Raw genomic sequence first — 21418 nt, 5'->3', positions numbered from 1 at the left:
AATAAGTGCAAACCCTAGGATGGCAACACCACAATTTCACGGTTAGTTGAAGGGGTTAAGCAGAGTGAAGGAGAAATAAATTCATAGTTGTATGTCAGAGTTTTATTGGGTTACTTTTGTTCCGTCATTTTTGAATTGTTGTCCCCCCCATTATTATATTACAGTGGTTTCAAAGAGACGTTCACAATAGTTTGACAGCGAAGTGTATTGTACAACTGAAGAACTCCCTGTTTCTCAAGGCCATCATAAGTGACGTCACTCTCCATATTTACACTGATGTGTGCGTGGGTGTGTGGGTGGAAGTGCTGGCCAGTCAAATCCAGTTCTTGATTACTACTTGCATGGTTTCTGAACTCTGGATTTGGTTTGCCAGTGTCTTAATCTGTGTGTGTCTGAGGGGTGTAAACACAGGGAGAGACATACAAACTCCACACACACTCAAACCCAGTGATTCCCACCGAGCAGATTAGGAGCGGAGGCACCAGCTGTACTCACTGTCCAGTCATGTCCCCTATTTATCGCTTGCTTTTTGTCAAATATAAAAAATTAAAAATAAAATCAACATAAAAAATACTAAGGAACATTCCCCAAGGAGGTATGACAAAATGTTTAGTTCAGCAGCAGGACGTGGTATCTTCATGGTACATTTTCATGAATCTGTTTCTGCCCAAAAAAAATCTTACTCCATCGAATGTATAGCAGTCAGAATATTCCTCTGAAAGTGTACACATTATGTTTGCTCTGTGGTATAGCACATATAATGTGATATGTGCATTACTGTATTTGATTTTTTTTTTTTTTTTACATTAAAAGCAGATTATAAATTAAGCGACAAATGTTTAAAGATGGGGGGGTGCGGTGGCGCAGTGGGTTGGACCACAGTCCTGCTGTCCGGTGGGTCTGGGGTTCGAGTCCCGCTTGGGGTGCCTTGCGACGGACTGGCGTCCCGTCCTGGGTGTGTCCCCTCCCCCTCCAGCCTTGCGCCCTGAGTTGCCGGGTTAGGCTCTGGTTCCCCGTGACCCCGTATGGGACAAGCGGTTCTGAAAATGTGTGTGTGTGTGTGTGTGTTTAAAGATGTGTGAGAAATGGTGAAACTAAGTCATTCTAACTGAACAAACCCTATTCTGGAAGGTTACTGTTCATACCTGAATATAAGCTAGGGAGCACCGATTCTATGCCTCGCTGCCGTGAAATCCTCTTGAAAATGTATAAAGGCAGTTTTATTTCCATTTTGCCAAGACTTTCATGGGAGATTGAAAATGCCTTTTTGTGTTGCTGCTGTGAAACACCACTGATTCAACAAAGATAAGAGCCTTCATACTTCAGCACAGTCTACGACCAAGAATCTCTCATATAAAACATTTCTAAAGAAATGAAAATTTCTTAGCAATTATTGTCTCTATCATCTAAACCTTGACTGCTTCAGCGCAGTTGTAGACCGAATTCAGTTTATTGTCAAAAAGGAAAAAAACAACCTCTTTAAAAAAAAAAAAGCATGTTGTTGACCATTAGCAGGTTGTTATTTTGTGTAAGACCTTGTTCTCTTCTGTCCCTGTACCTGCTTACAAGTCAAAAAGCTACTGAAGCCCATGAAATATTCCTGTCAGGAAAGTTAAACATGAGCTTCACTACATAGGAGATGCAGCAGATGTTCCTGACAACGAGATTTTGTTACACCTCTATTGGCTGCACAACAAGAGCATGTGTTCTCTTAATGCATGCAATAATGAGGATATTATGTGTTTCTTTACTTTTTATTTCACTGTTTCAAGAACGCCTTGTAATCAGTGAAGTGCGAGACAAAGCTGCTCAAATTTGGCAATTACCATAGTATGTATTGTAGGGCAATTGTAAAAAAAAACAATTTTACATTTGTCATGACACAGTGGTCAGATTTCTTTACATTATTATTATTATTATTATTATTATTATTATTATTATTAGTTGATGTTTTTCTCCAAAGCAATTTACAATGTGAGGTTTGCATTGTACCCCACCTGCAGTGAGCCAGTATAAAGAAGCAGTGCTCATTTACGGTCAACCAAAGTGATCGGATTGGTTTTAGCAGACTGCTTCTTCCCCACCTGTGACACCAGCACCCAGAGACATTTCTGGCTGAGCTCTCCAGCATTTTCACATTGAAATTGAGGGCACACAGATGGCAGAGTCAGGATTTCATCCTGAGCGGGACCGCACTCTCCTGGAACAAAGCGTGGATCCCTGAACCCCAGCAGCTAGAGGTGCAATGGCTGAGTGAGAGGTCATACCCTGATTGATGACCAATATACTTCTTTTGTCCCATTTTACATTACTAAAAAATTACCTTGTATGAACAGCATGGCTAAATACTAACATTAGTGCCCTGCAGATATTCTTCTGTATATGAGATTTCTTGCCTTCACCAGTGCCTTTTCTACATGAATAGATGTATTTCTAGTACATTCTGAGCTTCACAAGTAGAATTCTTTATATCAAGTGTCCTGTTGAGAGTAAGAGCAGGATCTTAAAGGGGAACTCGGTGATTTATTGAAGAGGAAAATTACTCCAGAAATAGAGCTTTCCTATTTTAATCTCTGACTTTTTCATCCTTTATTTCAGATACTGAAAAAGGCCAAAGTTTGCATATTTTGCAACTGTTGCTCAAAGTTTACGCAGTAAAGACCACTGTGGTATTAATGCTGTTTTTTTAAGTACATTACAATGTGGTGTACTGATACATAAATTTCAATATCAATGAACTTCATAGACTGGTACATAATTTTTAGTGGTAGCACTGTGGAAATATGGTCCATTAAATTCACAGTTATGTTTTGGGAGCAAGTTATTCTTGGTAGATAAACATTTCAATATATTCAAAAAAAAAAAAAAACTACAGTATATGGGATGATTTTAGGTAGACACTTCCAATTGTGGTGAAATGAAATGTTTGTCTATAGCCTTTTTTCCCCACCTTGCACCAAGTATTCATTAACAGAGCATCCAGGGGTTAGAGGTGTGATCATTTTAATGGGCATTTTCCCCCAATCACCCGACACTGTCGTACGGAATGGCAGAAAAGTTGTCATGATGGAGGGGTACACTGTCAATACCAAATTAGAGACCTGGATAAATCTTTGCAAAGGGCAATGTTATTACAGCCATTTGATTATGGGTGAGAGCTAGGAATTGCCAGCCATTTCCTCCGAAGTTAACCTCAGCTAGCCTAATTTTCATACGTAATAAAAAATCAATAACAGACAGGCTCCATCCATAATTATCTTGCTCTTAAAATTTATGGTTTGTTAGGCTTCATCAGTTTTTATTATACCTTCTGTGAATATATTAACTTCTAGAGAAGCAAACATGATTGCCTCCCGGGGAAGGAAAGTCGTTTTCAACGTGAATTCCAGGTGGTTTTTACGTGAGCATTTAAATGTCCAACTGTATGAGATGAAGAAAGGGATTATGGTTCATTTGCGGAATTACATACTCAACCATAACCTTCTTAGGTGGAGGAGATATTGAAACTTACAAGTGAAAGTTATTTCAAATTGTAAGTTTCCTTAGTGTAGTTAAGAGCATAGATGTGTAACCCAAAGGTTGCAGGTTCAAGTCAAACTCCCAAATACTCCTATATTGTCTTTGAGTAAATATTTACCCTGAACTCCTGTGGAAAATGTCAAAATGAATACATTGGCTCAATACCATGTGCCACTTTTATTAAAAATAATCATGTTACTGTGAAGCACACAAGTAATAAGTTACGCAATTGTACCAGGTGTGGGTAAATCACTGTAAGTAGCTTAACACTCTAAACATCACCTAAAAAATAAATAAACAGAGGCAGGGCAGTAGGTAGTCTAGTGTTTTAGGACACAGACTGTTATTTTTTTTTTTTTTTTTTTTTACCTGTTGGTTGCTGATTTGAAGCTTCCCTTTGTGAAACATAAGCCTGCCATTCAACTCTGTGAACATTGCCATTATTGGCTTTGGGTCGTATCAAATCGAATTGTAGTGGACATTTTTAAGCAAAGAAGTTAGCATTACAGGTTAGGGTTCCCCTTGGTTCTTCCTTTCACACAAGGCTACCAGCTACATGAATCTCACACCTCGCTGTTCAGAGCAAGAGTGTTTTTAAATGGATTCTGCTGGATAATGAAATAGCTGCAGCTCTTCAGTTCATGCCTTCTACGCGAATCTGAAACAAACTTGTTTTGCCCCTTTACAAATCAACATGGCAGCAGAGGGCACAGTAGGAAACACACACAGTTGCTCATGAAAATCTTAAGAAAGGTCCTCCTGCTGTACCCTCATACAAATAAACCGGAAAGAGTCTGGAATGAAATACAGCTGTGCAAATGTGTAAAACCACCAAGAGGGATAAAACTGTTGGTCGATGAGGGAAATAATAATTACCATAACAACACAGTCGGTGATTCAACTAATATTGAAAGTAACCATGATGAACATAATCAGCCCCAGCCCAAGAGAGGTTAGGCAGGGTGATCTGTCTGTCCAGAGGGTTCCTTTATTGCTTTATTAGGGCTAAAAAAAATCACCAGATAAATTCCTGACACCCACACCTTTTAACCATGAAAGTCTACATATGGATCAATGGATTGAGTAATTGGTCCAGTGACAATACTGTGTCTGTCCTTCCATCTTCACTGACTTAAAATCTGTTAGTTTCATTGCCAGCAAAGTAATTTTCAGTAGGGCCTTAGTTTAATTTTTTAAACCTCCTTACATTGCATGCAGTTTTCAACTTCCAACATAACAATCGCATGCTTTAGATAAGAGCACTGCAATTTTCATACAAAATTTTTTAAAGTTCCACTACAAAACGATGGTCTTCCCGGTGAATTTTGTGACATTGTTATTTACAGTTTCTATTGTTTCCACAATGGATTCCCAAAAGCAGCCCTCTAATAATCCCATAATGTAAGCATTTATTGTCAGGTCTCCAGTAATATTAGTTTTAGTTTGAACTGGAGGAATTCAAAGTGCTGTCTGGGGTGAGCTCATCTGTTTAAACTTAACCGAGTTTAATCTATACCTTCATACGGCGCATGTCTGGTACTGAGGGAAGAGTGTAAAGCGTAGAACGTTTCTGTCTCCAAACAAAACATATAGAGAGAATGATGTCTTACAACAGCAGCAATAGTAAACATGGATGCATTTCAATATAACAAAAGAAAAACTATATTCTGCCCTCTGAACACACTAAATACACCAAGTATGAAATGAATATGTGTATAACATAGCATCTCTCTGGCTTTAGTACGTTGTATAATGTGAGGTAAAGGAAGAGCAGCAATATTTGCTGCCCAATACTCTTAGATCATAATTCTTCAGTATTGTACCTTCCATAGTATGTGGGCCATAAACTTTTACTTCTTTGTTCTAAGCAATCTCCTGTGGTTTCCTGTTTTGCAGGTTGTTAAACACCCTGCCCTGTGCTTCTTGATATGTGGCAGTCTGAAGCTCTCTAGCACTGAGATCACCCCTCATAAGTTTTATATCATCTAATCTGAGCCCCTCTCAATTTATAAAGGCCTATTTAAAATTCCAGATAGCCATACAGTAGTACAAACACCAGTGTCATCAAGGGGCTTCAGCACAAAAAAGGTGCTTCATCATGTTTACCCACTAACCTTGGAGTAGCTGCTTTCATAACTTCTGAATTCTCCTCAAAGCTGGGGTTGCCCCGCAGTATTTGTATCCGTATATAGGTGGGCACTTGGCCAGGGGTCTTGATCTATCCCTAACCCCAAGTAAAACACTGAAAAGCCTGAAATGAGCTGCACTTAAGATGAAAATGCATTCCTGCTAATTGCCTAACTCTTCATTGCCAGTTCTGATTGCTTCTCTAAAAGCCATCAGTAGCCCTCTTCTTCCACCCCGATTCAGGTAGTGTGTAGTACCAGAAACAAGTCTGAGCACACTATCTGAAAACATCAAAAGGCACGAAGCAAGAGGTTTTAACCATGGGAGTCGTACAACTATCTCCTAAGCAGGTAAAAAGTAAAAGTTCCAAACTTCAGATGAAGGTTCAAGACTAAGAGGCATTAGGCTTTTGAAATGGCTGCATGGCTGAAACTCCTGAGTTGAATGTGTAGGTTGAGTTTGTTGAATTACTCTAAGTCTGTTGAAGAGCTGCTTGAATCCAGGCAGATGCGGTAAAACAAATTTTGAATGCATTTACTGCAGAGCATAAACAGCATTGGCAGTTAAGAGTCTTAATCAATCTGTTTTTCTCCCCTCTGGCGTGAAACATTTGCCAAATACACCCTTGGCTGTTATTGCTTGCTTCCAGTAATGTTAAAGTGTTTTTGTTGATGGGTCACATCAGACTCTTGGCACACCAGTATTATTAGTCAATAAAAATGGGCTTATTTTCTGATATTATTAAAAAAAAATATGAAGATTCCATTTTCTAAAATTTTTTTTTCCTATAGATTACACATACAGGAATTTACAATGGAGAATTGAATACATGTCATAGAAAAATATCATTTGTGGGCAGAATTTCATTACATGTTCGAATTCTGTTTTTTTTACTGTAAAAATTAACCAAATATTGTTGATGCTGTAGGTACAAATCTTTGTATTTGTGTTCCTATTCCTTTCAGTTTTTAAGGGATTTAAATGTGTCTTCCAAAGTCACAGAGGCGGAAATACAGACTGTGGGAAGTCAACACATTACTGAGGATTTAGGATTACTATTTTATGAAATATTCCCAGTGCTGAGAAGAAATCCCTTTGCTCTATTTAGGACCATTATTTGAGTAGGCTTTTTGTGACAGGTCTGGCCAAGGGAGAACTAAGAGAGGAAGGTAGGGTGGATCTATGAGAGTCTTCTTGTGCTGTTTATAATATATACATATAAATGTATATATACATAGATATACATATATGTGTGTGTGTGTGTGTGTGTGTGTGTGTGTGTGTGTGTGTGTGTGTGTGTGTGTGTGTGTGTGTGTGTGTGTGTGTGTGTGTGTGTGTGTGTGTGTGTGTGTGTGTGTATAAAACGGGGAGTGCGGTGGCACAGTGGGTTGGACTGGGTCCTGCTCTCCAGTGGGTCTGGGGTTCGAGTCCCGCTGGGGGTGCCTTGCAACGGACTGGCGTCCCGTCCTGGGTGTGTCCCCTTCCCCTCCGGCCCTACGCCCTGTGCTGCCGGGTTAGGCTCCGGCTCCGGCTCCCCATGACCCACTATGGGACAAGCGGTTCAGAAAGTGTGTGTGTGTGTGTATATATATATATATATATAAAATAAACAGCACAAGAAGACTCTCATAGATCCACCCTATACATATAACATATATATATAATACACAACGAGAAAATTTTAAATAGTGCTTAGGCCAACCACAACCTGTATAAAAGGTTGCTTTTCCCATGCAATATTTTCTTGATGGGTAAGTATATTTATGGTTTTCACACAAACTTTTGCCAGATAAAATTTACAAATTCAGTTTGTTTTCGCTCAAGAATTGGATATACGGCTTCCGTTTTACTGATGTACAATCTTCTGCTTATGATAAGGTGAGTCAAAATTAATTTCTTGTGCATTTCTTGTTTTTCTGGAGGTATCTGTCCTTTTGTGTGGAGCAAGCTGCTCTCCCACATGGAGCCCTTTCTTGATAACGTTGAAATTTTATTTCTGAGCTACAGATGGGTGTGGTGGTGAATTATTGGACATGAAATGTCAAGATCAAATATAGAATTTGAACCGCAAGGTATAATTTATGAAAATCAGCAGAGGCCTACTCAAATAAATGTGCATATGTTTTAAACCTTCTGGGAGATGTTAAGAAATTTAATCAAAAGTTTCCGTTGAAGTGCAACTCCTGTTGTACCATGATGGAGGATGTTTGTAGTCTGTTTATTCAATAAAAAGTCCTTCAAAGAAATACAACATACTGCTCTAAATAAATGAGAGGTTTGGTTTTACTTTGCAGTTGATATTGCTCCGCTTGATAGAACATATTTCAATTACTGCACATATTCAGAAAAGATGCAAATTATTTATATTTTTTCCTCATTCACAAAGGGGGAAACTGTCCCACAATGCTTTTCTCACTTTAAATGATGACATCAGAAGTGATCTCAAAGGTCCTCATTAGGCTTGTTGCAGTTACGCATTGTGGTGAACTGGGACTGCAATTCACTCATTTATCAGAACAAACTTTTGTTGAATTTCCATTTACATGGCAGCCCAACAGCAGCTGTTCGCAGTTCCGAGGAGTCTGTGCTTGTTTTTGGACTTGGATTTATTTTGAGAAGAAAACTCCACATGAACTCAGAACCCATTTAGTTTGCTGCTTGTAATGAAGGTAATAACATGAAAATGAGGCAGGTTTTCAAACAGTCACACTTGGTGGCATTCTTTTTTTTTTTTTTTACTTTCTCTTTTTATTTCTGCTTTCATCTCTGTAATTACCCTGTTTGTCACATTCTTCTGAATCTATGGCTCTCGAGAGCAAAGAAATCTCAGATGGCGGAAGTGCGCTGAGGCTCGAGCTGAGACATGCAACACATTGATGCCTTTTACTCCTCAGAGCCCATAAAAAATAGCAAAAAGCTTGAGCCCTGGAATCATGCAAAAATAAATGCAGATTTTCTTGATAGGCACATGTCACTGCAAGAAAATGACAGGTAGAAAAAAAATAGTTTGTCCAGCACTGTGGAAAAATCTGCCAGCAGCTTCATGCATTTCAGTCTTGCTGTATTTCATCATCATCATCATCATCATCATTATCATCTTCATCATCTTCGTGGTCATGTTGCAGAGCTTAAGTAAAACTTCTGAAGGTATGACAATCTAGGAGGAAGTGGTTAAGTTAAGCTGCTGGAGCAACACAAGATCTACTCTCATTTAATTTGAAAAAAGTACTGCAAAAAAGTAATTCTTCTAGCTGAGAAATCCGCTTGTCCTAATATTAAATGTCCAAATCTTGCTTTAGTGTTTGGTAAAATATCTACAGTTTGTAAACTCTGATACTTTCCCACCATAACTTTGATTACCATTATCATTATTATTATTATTATTATTATTATTATTATTGTGCTTTCATATTTAACTGAACCCTAACCCTAAAACCAAAATAAAAAAACCTTACATTACATCCTGTACTTTAAGTAAAAGTGGCTTGACAATTTTTATTCTTATATTTAAGACAGCTGTGACTTTCAAGTTTTATGTATAATGCATACTGAGATATTTCATGTAAGCTACAGAAACATTTTTTATTCAGCAAAATGGGACTGTAATGAATTCCTTGAATGTGAATGAATTAAGAGTTTAAAAGGGGCTGTTATATTTCGAATTGCAAGGAGTGCCATTACCCACAGAGCAGAAGTTTTAAATTGGCAACTTATGAAAGCTTTTCTGATAAACAAGGGAGGCTTAATACTTTTCCTAAGTAACAGCAAATGATTCACACTGACATGAGTAGGTTATCGAAGTGGCAGCAGAACCTGCAGTTGGGTCACTGACACATCCTGGGATATAATTTCGTTATGAGAGGCCCAGCAGTGTAACTTGCCCAACACAGCGTCTGCGTGCATTCCTCGGAAAACTCGAATTCCGCACTTGGTAATGGAGCATCGATAACCAAAAGAAGCATTCCAGTCTTATTTCGGATGGCTGTATGGAATGAGGAGATAGTCACACCAAACACAACAATCCACTGTGAAAGAGAAGACATTTGTCATGAAAGTCACAACATTGCACCCGGTTTCTTCACCAGCTACGGGCCACTTTGGACCTGGATTTGAACTGACAACCTTCAGGTTTTCCTCTTAACACTTTGCTGCCTGTATTGATTGTTGTAGTAGATTGCTTATTACATACTGTGGAAACGTGACACTGTGGCATTATTGGGAGTTTTTTAAATAATTCATCTTTAACCACAACAGAGAACAGTTTGGCAGAATTTAATATCTGAATTTTGCAGCTTGAAACAATTTATTGATTTCATTTCACAAATGTATTAGATATCCACGAAGAGAGGTAGTAAATACTTTAAGGAGATTGCTTCACTAAAATAGTTTTGGCAAACACAACTTTGAGAAATATTTGTTTATACATTTTACAAGTTGAGAAAGATTAATTATCTGACTGCAGTAAGACGCTATGAAAATTTTATGACATTCATGCCACTTGTGCCTATTTGGATATTTATTCTGCCATTTTGCATGTCAGGCCTGTGAGGTAATTATTCAACATTAAACTGGAGGAGAAAACTCAACTTTTTTGCTGTGTGAGTTTGTCAGGAGAATGATTTGTGGAAACAAGTCTAGATCGATGACACCCGCCCAAAAGGTTAAGTTTCTGCACAAACACGGCTTAAAATCAACGAGTCCATTTCTGTGCTAGAGGTCTCTGTTACTATAAAAAACATATTTCTTTCAAAAATCAATAGCAGGCATTTTCTCTCCAGTAAAATTAAACTTTCCAGAATTTGTGGTGTTCATATTGGTCCAAAGATAATGCTCAACTTCCCGGTAAAGAAACAGGCGATTGGGTAAACCACCACTTACAGGTCCAGTCAAAAGTTTGAGTACAGCTGGGCGGCCTCGGAAGTACTTGTATGATGAACAGAGGACCGAATGCAAATTAACCCATGAGTCTCCTGCATCTGAGGGAATTGCTGCTGAATAGATGGAAAGGCATATCACCTTATTCCTTCATCGAATTTGTTAACTGAATAATTTCCAAGTGTACTCCAACTTTTCATTGGTATGTGTGTATGATTGGTGTCTATGGAAAAATGCTGGTCAAAATGAGAGGGAGAAGCCTTATATCATGGCCCACAGTGCAGTGATATACCTTACATTTGAAGCCCATAGCAAAGTTATATGCCTAATGTCAACTGTGTGGTGATAAACTAGTATGGCTAGGTGATAAATTTGAGTGATGTGTAACCTTTAAACTATAAAGTTGCTGAGGGAAATGTCAAAAGTCCAACCAAATTCTCGATAAGTTGCATAATTCCTTATATTGCTGGCCTTTGTTAACTGGGGGGGGGGGTTTAGTGCCTTTGTGCAGGCTTCAGAAAAACTAAATAAACTCAGTATTAATGAAATTGAACCAGTTTGTTTAATTTCAGTTTTGTGCATAAAGCGCAGAGAGCACAGTCATTATTTCACAAAGTGGATTTTTTCTGTTTGCATTTTATTTGTTTTATATATTTACATGTAACCGACATCTATTTTATTTCCAATTTAGACTTTGACATCTAATTTGAATTATGTTCACAGTATACAGCATATTTCCTCACTCCATACTGATATTAAATTAGGTGTCTGAAAACACTGTTGGGTTTTCATGACAATTCCTCATTAAAACTGCACTCTGTCAGTGGAATATCTATGACACACCGACTTCAGACATTCCACTCTTACACTTGCTGACCTTTGCTAAGGTACTATTGTACTGTTACCAGCCCAAAGCTCAGACATTGCAATATGCACTGCACCATGTAAGCTAGCTGTTTGCATTTTTTTCCATTGTGAAACCATAAATGCCTTATTTTCAAGATTAAAAAATGAAACTGAATTAAATTGAGCAAAATAATTTAATCAATACTTACTGGTATCAGTAGAGCCCTGGGAACCATGTAATAATTTGGTAAAGAAAATGCGTTTTTACTTTTCCATTTTTATTTCAGCAGCTTTTCGCTTTAACAGATTTGTCACTGTATACAATATCTAATCTTAACTGTCGCCCACTGCAAATAAAGGTAGCCAAATATGTAATTGCTTACACTCAAATTGCTGTTATTGTTGTCTGTTGAATGGGGTCTTGTAAAAAAGATGAATAAATATTTGTGACCCACAAAATGTCATAAGACAAAAGCTGCAAAGAAAAGTCCCGAAAAGCGGTAAGATTATTTGGTTTGAATCCTGACATTTACAAATCACTGCGGAATACAAAGATAATATTACTAAATTTGGAAACACAATGCTGTGATCCATGGAACAGAGAGAATTGTAGAATACAGTTGTTTCCAGAGTGTACATTCCAGTAAAATAATTTCTAAAGGAAAAAAGGCAGGATTAAATTTACGGTGCAAATAATCTAATTTCAAAGTAGACTTTGGAGTGTTGTATATGTTAGTGTTGGCACCTTGTCCCCAAGAATCCATAGTGCATGTTTTGTACCACATTTCCCCATGGTGTTAGATATAGTACTGTTCACTGTGATCTAAAATGATGTGGCGTGAGATCAGGCACAGCATAACAGCGCTGCTTGAGAACACGGACTGTCACAAACTGACCCCTCTCCTAGAGCAGCCTGGGAGGTCACGAAGGTCATTGTTAGGAGGCTCTGCACGGGGAACTGCGGCAAGCAGGAAGCGGCAGCTCTGCCTTACGCAAGGGCTACAGACATAATTGACAACAGCTTACTGGGACAAGACTTTGTTGAGCAGCCCTCCCTCTGGTAAGACTGCCCTTGCTAATGTGAAAGTAGTTGTGGAAGAAACTTTGTGCCTCTGGTCTCCAATAATTCCCAGCACAGAAACCCCACTCAGCCTAACTTTCAATCAGCTGTGGATGCAAGGACGGCCTGTGCCAAAAAATGTTGACTTTCTGACCTGCCGACACCATAAAAACCCCACAATCACTCTTGTCCATATCAGCTATTTGTAAGAATATGTGACTCTGGCTGTGTCTGTGTTTGTGCCTGTATGAGGCAGTCATCAGTATTTCACGTATTTTGCTTATTCCTTCCAAAAACCTTTTTTTTTTTTTTTCCAAGGGTGCCTCTATGAGTCTGTGCTGTAAAATGTTATCTAAGCACAGTGAGGGGGATGATAAATGAGGTCAGGGATGGGAATGGCCGGGCCGAGGCCTGCGGAGGCTGATTTTTTTCAGTCACCCCCCCAGAGTGCGTGTTGCTGGTTCAACTCTTCCAGAGTGCTGTGCTGCAGTGAGTTCTGCCAACTTTAATGCTGCCCCCCCGCAACCTGGAACACTACATATTGTTTCCAAAGGCGCTTCTGGTCCTTGCAGGTCATTAATACAATGTCAGAATGTGTGACTTTTTCACCAGGATCTCACTATAAGTGTGCTTCTATTGTAAAAAGTATAAAACTTTAAATTTTTACTTTCTCATTTTTTACTGCTAAATCAATGATATATATATAACGGGTCCTCAGAAAAAATATTGTCTTGTTAATTTTTTCTACACTTAATGTATTTATGCATTTATGTAAAACACTTCAATATATGTATTTCATTGTAGAGAATATGTCACATTTTCACCAATACTCTGCTGAACTGAGATATATGTTCTTTAGCCATTTTCAGTCAAAAAGTCTGCTTTGATGACTGTGGGAGTTTCTGATTGCACCTAGAATATAATTGTTAAATAAAATTTTCCCCAATAACTAATTAAACAAGCAATCATTTTTCCTATATTGCTGTCATTAGCGACTGCTATTAGCAATATGGTTTTTTGACATTATGAGAGGGAGATGTGTTACTGTGAAAGACAAATAGTGATATAAGGGTAGTGCATTTTCTTTATAAAATGTAGAAAAGAGGCAAGGACTGAACTGAATTATAAATTATGTATTTTCCTATTTTTTCCCCCCACAATATTAAATTCAGTCCACAGACATCCGGTGATGTTGGACTTCATAACTGCACTGTTGCAGACCAAACAAATAAGGAGGATTTGACTGTAGACATTCATCTAAAGGATCAACACAGCTGTATTGATAGTGTAAAATAACTCTAAAATAATTATCCTGATGTAGTACCTACAATAGCTGCAACTATTATAGCTACAACAGCCAACAGCCTTTTGTTTAAAGGTATGTCTTTGCCAAAAGCGTTGTAATTGCAACAAAATTAAATAACGACAAATAATAGTACTTTAATAATCCTGCTGAAGTCTAGGCATATCTGAATGTAATGGGAAGCCTCCCTTTCTTGCTCAGATTCTAGCGCGCAACAAGTGTCTCCATAGCAACGGAAGCGGTGGCTCAGAAAGCCGAGGCGAAGGCGTTGCCATCCATTTCCCTGATAAGAATGAGATGAAGTGGCCTGCTTGATTGTGATTAAATGTAGGCGCGCGAGGAGACGCAGCTGTGCGAATGCCCCAGTGTCTGTCAACCAACTGGAAATGCCCCACCCCACTCTACCTCTTTACCAGTTTTGCAGGAATCTTCCATCTCCCGCAGCAACCAACAACATTTTCATGGTTTTTTTCCGCAGCTCTCCGGCGATTTCTGGAGCGAAGTGCAGAAGCAAGCTGGTCAAAGAAGAGTTATTAATGTGATTCTGCTCTGTTCAAACATTTCACGTTTTGAACACAGATCAACATTTCTGCACTTGTTTATTGTACAGCTGTAATCTATGTTATGCAGTTTAGTGGGTAGAAATGTGGGTGTGTCACAAAGAATGCGGTAGGTTCAAGTCCCAGACACCACACCGTTTATAAATGTGTAAGCAATATAAATGGCGCAGCTATAAATCTTTTAGGAGTCACCCTGGGAGGAGATGTGTTGTTCTGCAAAGGTTTCTCTGTACAAAACCTCATCGCCAATGAGTAAAACAAGAGCAGAATGGAGTAAAGATACTATCACCCTTTCAGCCATGAATGTTCCACCACATACAGTACAACATGGTTCTGGAGAACAGCTAAACAACCATGACATTATCTATGTCCTATTCCTTTTTTCGACAGGTAAATGTGAATAAGATGGGTTATTTTAAAACTAGATCATTAGCTATTATTTCAGATATGAAACCAGTAATTTGAGTATTGCTTCCCATCAATGATGATGATGATGATTGAACTGTTCAGTTGAGGCCGACTTTCGGTCACTTTATGGATCATCATTCTCCAGGCTTTACGATCTTTGACCGCTTCTTTCAATTGTTTCATGGGCATGTTCGTGTCAGCCTTGATTATGTCCAGCCAGGGTGTTCTTTGACGTCCTCTTTTTCTCATCCCACTAACTGTGCCAAGCATTAATGTTGTTTCCAAGGAATTAGCTCGCATGATATGACCAAAGTATGAGAGCCGCTGCATGGTGATTTTGCCCTCCAACGATATGTTTGTTTTGACTCTCTCTAGTATTGTCTTGTTTGTGACCTTTCATGTCCATGGCGTGCGCAGCATTCCCCTCCAACACCAAAATTCGAAAGCGTTGATTTTCCTTCTGTCCACCTTCTTGAGTGTCCAGCTTTCACATGCGTACGTGGAGATTGGGAAAACAATTGCGTTGATTATTCGAATCTTTGTTGCGGTGCTAATATTTTTGCTCTTCCCAATTTTTGCCATTCCTTGCATCGCGTTGCGTCCAAGTACAATTCTTCTGTTGATTTCTGGTCCCGATTCGCCTCTGCGGTTTATTTTGGATCCAAGGAAAAGGAAATTTTGTACTGATTCAGTTTCTTCATTGTCGATTGTTATGTGAACTGTGCCGTTCCTTGCTGTTGTCATTACCTTTGTTTTCTTTATGTTAAGGTACAATCCCAGGTTCCCATCAATAGAACTGCTTTAAAAATATCTTAAGAGTGTAGAATGACGTTACTGGATCTTTGAAAAGAGATATTGAAATGTTACTTTTTTGGGTAGGTTATCACAGTCTGATGTTAAGTTCCAGTGGATGAACTATGGGTAGATATTCTGTGATATTCTGTGAATCTGATAATAATAATTGTAAAAGCTGTAATATCTATGGCATCACAGCTCACCGCATGAAATGACAGTGACACAAATGAACAGTTTCCTCCAGAGACTAATCCCACAAATGGTTGGGATTTCCCAGCTGAAAGCAGCGATTGCATTAATTTGGTCAACATCCCGTAGATCTAGAAATATAGCAACAGTAACCTGTGGATCACATGATTCCAAACATTTAATTTGTGCTGCCTCCATCAGAAGAATCATCATTCCCCCATATTGTCAGCAGAACAACAAATTTGCTCTGTGCCTACATGTATCTTCCAAAATGGCCTTTTCAGTCAAAAAGTCAGTGAAAAGACATTGTGAACAGGTCAAAATGCACTGATTATAGGATTGAAATCTGGTATCACAGGTAATGGTAGAGTATTTTCTGGGTTTTCAGCTTTTCTCCTGAAACCCTCGGACTCCTCATATTGTTATCACAGACAGACTGACTCAGTGGCTGACGCATCACAATATTTTTGAATACTCAGCTTGTCAGACTATTTAATGGTTTTCACAAAGTAAAACACCTTTAATGCTTCACTACATTTGTCTGTGTGTTGGAGGTCAGCTATTTCGGTCTCTAAACGGAGACGTTTAGATCCAGTAATGTGGCATCAGAAGACATGTAGTTCAGGGATTGTCCATGGTAATTAGCTGCAGAGCCACACAGAATGGCAGAGTAGGAGTTCTGTGAAGCAGGACCTGCTATGTGACATCAAATGCAATGTCTGACCAGTAGCGCTACACCTGATGCAATTCTCCACTGAGAACCTGCCTGTGGGACCTCTGATCTTTTCCACTTCTTGACTGCAGGTGCACTGTGTTCTCATCCTGCCCTACAGTGCAATGTGTATTGAGTCCTGTGTGTGATCGAACTTCCCCAAAGTCTTTGTGAATCTAGAAACTTGCACATTATGAGTTCTCTCTTATACATTTTACAGTTATTTACAGGAATTGAGGGTACATACCCTGCTTGAGGGTACTAAAGCTGGAGGTGGGAATCAAACTTGCAATCTCTGGGATCCAAGGCATCAGTTCTAACCAGAACGCTACCAGCTGTCCCCTGCTTGTTATTGCGGTACATTGTAAAATTATTTACAGCCAAATATTCTAACTAAGGGTGCGGTGGCGCAGTGGGTTGGACCACAGTCCTGCTGTCCGGTGGGTCTGGGGTTCAAGTCCCGCTTGGGGTGCCTTGCGACGGACTGGCGTCCCGTCCTGGGTGTGTTCCCTCCCCCTCTGGCCTTACGCCCCTGTGTTCCCGGGTAGGCTCCGGTTCCCCGTGACCCCGTATGGGACAAGCGGTTCTGAAAATGTGTGTGTGTGTGTGTATTCTAACTAAGCTACCCAGGATAAGTATATTTTTCAAGGGTTCACCAGTAGGGCCACATGTTTGGCTCCTCGGGCCACATTCAAATTAGGAAACCCACAAATAGTGGAGCAACAGTTTCATTTGGTCCCTAGAAGATAAATTTGCTCTGCTGCTTGCAACAAGACACACTTGTGGCGGGTCATGGTGTGCTTTCTTGGTGAGCAGATACTTACAGTTGATTACAATTCATTCACAGCACACCATCCCATAATAAATCTCATCTGCAGGCTCAAGATTGCGAAGCCGTCTGAGTTATTTCTGGACCCTTTTCATTGGCACTCTTTAATATTCGTCAATAATTGAGGAACCTTGCTTCAAATTTTTTACATTAAATTGAAATGAAGGGCAATATTACGTAAGGTCTAATGCAAAAGTCACGGGTACTGAACCAGTAACGCCTAAAGTCCAGAGTGTACTTCTTATTATAGCCTGTTTAAATATATTTCCTGAACTCTTTATATAGATGCACTCTAACATGATCGTCGGGCACCTGAAAGAATAATTAAATCAAATTTCATGAGGGTGTGTGCATTAGAGAACACGGGTGAGCCTGCGTGTGCGTCTTCCTCAGAATTAGCTCCATGTATTCCTTGTACGATAGGCTTTTAGGAAAGACTGCAGCTCTCCACGGCCTTGTACAGGATCAAGCAGCTAATGCTAATTCGAAGCGCAAACACGTTTACGAATGTACTTTGCGGTTTTCACGGCGCCGACACAAGGAACAGAAAGAGAGCGTTCAGGTGGTGTGGACTTGAGGGTTGGAAAAACAAACCTGGGTGCCGGGGGGGGGAGGGTCAGCTGAGGTTAAGGTAAGAGTTATCAGGAGACCCCTGCTGCGTATGTTAAGTCTCTGACAGGACACAGCACTAAAATATGGCTGTTAAACCTCCCATATCTCAGGAGCCTCTAAGAGATGGAGGCTGTATCCTGCAGCTTTTCCCATCCTTGGCTGTTTCATCTACATCAGGGGTTCTTAACCTGGGGTAAATGGACCCCTCGGTGGTCTGCAGATGGGCTTCAGGGGTTCTCTAAAGTAGATGCTTGCTTTGAAAATAACACTGTTAAAATACAATGAAAATAACATGCAAGCATTACTTTTCTATTTCTTTTTTTGTCATAATTCTTTGTGAAGGTAGTCAAGATTTAGTGCAATAAATTGACCGCGGTACTTTCTCCAAATATATTTTGGAAATTTTTTTTGAAGGGTCCTTAGCTTTCATCAGATTCTTAAAGATGTCTGGGGCGTATGAAAGGTGAAGATGCTCTATTCTGTACGCAGCTTAGTTACCATCATTTCAGAGAGACCATAGTTATCGGCACTGTCGTATATTCACGCATGTCATTTTATGCATTTCCATCATCCAGCCACGTGTCACTGATGAACCTGTGAAAGACCAAACTGTGAATGATCTCTTCCTGTATCGATGTTTCCCCATTAATGTCATTTTCTCTGCTCTACCTTTGTACTGGGACTGTAGAAGGTGTGTGTGTGTGTGTGTGTGTGTGTGTGTGTGTGTGTTTTTCTAATTTGACACTTTGGTTATTGCATTTATTAAGTACCTGTGTTTTAGTTTACACTCTTTAGGTCAACGTTTGTGTCAGAAAGAGTGTGGGAGAGAACCGGAATAAAATTTAATCTAAGAAGAAAAATGAAACTTCACCAAAGGCTAAACAGGCCACAGAAATGCCATCAAAATGCCATTTATCAAGACTTGCCCTTTCATGTTCTTTCATCACATGAACGGCAGTGAAAGGCAAGTGGCTGAATGTATATGTGTGACTGTATCGTAGCGTTGAAAAGGTCATTCTTCGGCACTCTCTGATATCAAAAATGATCACTGTTGTTTCCTTCTGATATCCTCTCATATTGTTTATTTGCCGTCTTACTTCCAACATCCTAAAAATTAATTGTTCCATCTTTTGAAGTTTGCTATAGTTCAAGTGCGCACGTCTGCATTCCTAGGCAATTCTCAAAATGGTATTTATGTGCGGACATAAAAAAAAAATCATTCTGACTTCTCGACATTGCAGCTTGACTTGGCTGACTGTGATCACACGGTATTACGAATAGGATGTGGACGTTTGAGGACCAGTCGCTCAGCAGCCTCTGCTGCTTCATCTCTCATGTAGTGTACACGTGTTCACGAGGTGATGCAGGTGCACGCTTTTATCCAGGGGATTTCAACTTAGATAAACCTCACATATCAAATATTCCTCGTGCCTTAATTTCGGAATGCAGCTGATATCATAGATGGATGCCGTTCCAAATTGCAGAACGAAAATGACAGCTGCACCCTGCTAAATCCCCTCGGTGAAAAGTGCCTGCCAAGAAAAGGACTTTTTAATAAGTACTGATTTCTGAAACCTTCAGTCCGTGTCTCTGGGAGAAGTTTTGCACGTCTTAAGCTACTCACTCATTATCAGTTAATGTGTGCAGAGGTACGCTAATGTACTAATTAGGCCCAAAGCATGTGCTGCATGCAATGTTTAAATCATGCAGCTTGTCTTGCCATTGAGTGGAAATATGGAGGTTATAGCCATACCCTTAATCGTTCTACAGGGAGGGGACCATCAGCGCATCAGGAAGATCTCTGAATGATTCTTTCGCTCCCAGGCACGATGCTAGCTATTGCGAGTCTGATCTCTCGCGGTAAAATCTTCTGAGGCCAGTGGGGAGATGGGGTTGTATTATGGGATTCTTGACACACATGAAATCATATCTCATCCAGTCTATTTATGTCCATGCTGGGTTGCCTAAAACCAATTAAGTAAAAGAATAAAGTTGCCTGGTGACTAAGGAACATAAATGCAGACCTTTGGGACTTAAACTCATTCTTCTTTCAATATAAATTCATATGAATTAATTTAATTTTTGATTATCTCTCAATTAGCTTTGTTCGCATGGTTCACTTCATTTCTAAGATGGTTCATTTTTGTTTTTTATATAGGCAGTTAGTTTAAATTAGATATTTAAAGCGGTAATTAATATAAAGAATTAAAAAGTAGTTTTTTACTTTTAAGTAACCTTGGAAAATTATATAGAGCAGCATTCAAGTTTTGTATAGGAGAAATTCTGAAAATTCGCAGAAGCATTATTTTTATACCTCAAGAGTTAAAAAAAATCTAAATTCTGCAAATAACTTGCATTGGTATCAGGTGGAATTGCTTATGGTATGTTTAAGGCTTAATTAAAATGTGTTTGGACATCAGATTCACTGCCTGACATTCAAGGCCATCATCTCATCATGAAATATTAAAGACAGTGGTCAATAAGGGCAGATACACTGTTCCAGACAATACTTTATGTGAGTCTGGAATCTCACTTCAACAGCCTAGTTTGTGACCTTGAATCCAGCTTTAATGTTCATATCCATGTGCAAAATTTTCACGTCATATATAATCTTCTGCACAACCACTCAGTACTGACATTCACAATGTGTACGTGTGCCTCTGTGTTTGCTTTAAATTGGAACAATGGTTTCTCTACATGGCATTGTGCACTTACTATAATTTGTATGGTAAATCTTGTGGCTTGGAAATAGTATAAGTAATCAACGTTAAGTATTATTTTCTTTGCCCGTGCTCTTTTCAAAAATTGTAATCCTTTACTCTAGATGAGTATGTACCAACCTGCAATTCAATGGCAGCAAAAATTCTCAAATCTTACAGTACAGACCTGTGTAGTGTATCTGTCTCATCCATACAGCAAAGTAATTTAACATACACACCAATACAGATTCACACACTTTGGCAACTTAGAGTCGCCAGTTCACCTGAAATGCATTTCTTTGGACTTTGGGAAGAACTCAGAGCACACAGAAGGAACCCTATATAAACAAAGAGGGAACACACAGACTCTATGTAGCAGATGTGCTGTAAGTTGCAACCTAAATGTATCGGTTTAATACATGAAAATCCTTAAGTAGGTTTCATACCATAATGAAAACATCTAAAACTATGAGTGTCTCCCACTTATATAATATTGTTATCTTATATGGGGAAATATGTGAAGTCTTTTATACACTACATAAAGACAGTGTTTTATATGTATTTTTCATACCCTGGTCATTCGGTTACTAGATTGGTGCATCTGTGAACGGACCTACTCTGAACGCAAAACCTTGTTCTGCTGCTACACAAAGCATTATTTGTTTCTTGTGCTGCAGATAAATGAAACCACAAGTGATAGTTTCATTGCAGTCCTAATGAAAAAAAAACTTTGGTCATAGGTATGTCTAAAGGCACAGTGAGTGTTTGTAAAAGAAAATACAATACTGCGCAAAAAAAAAAAAATGATATGGCAAGGACAAAAGTGTTAGCAATTTGGGTTTTTCCTCCAGAGGCAAAAAGAATACAAAGTTTTGACTTCCAAA

The 21418-nt window shown here is 39.1% G+C and overlaps 1 protein-coding gene across 1 annotated transcript in view; it reads left to right on the top strand.

Annotated features, from left to right (window-relative positions):
- The window catches only part of LOC108928527 (glypican-6-like), a 179170-nt gene that overhangs the window by 40675 nt on the left and 117077 nt on the right, over positions 1–21418 (top strand). The window lies entirely within an intron of this gene.

The sequence above is a fragment of the Scleropages formosus genome, chromosome 12, assembly GCF_900964775.1.
Source record: "Scleropages formosus chromosome 12, fSclFor1.1, whole genome shotgun sequence".
Taxonomy (NCBI): Eukaryota; Metazoa; Chordata; class Actinopteri; order Osteoglossiformes; family Osteoglossidae; genus Scleropages; species Scleropages formosus.
This window is presented reverse-complemented; position numbering and strand designations above follow the sequence as displayed.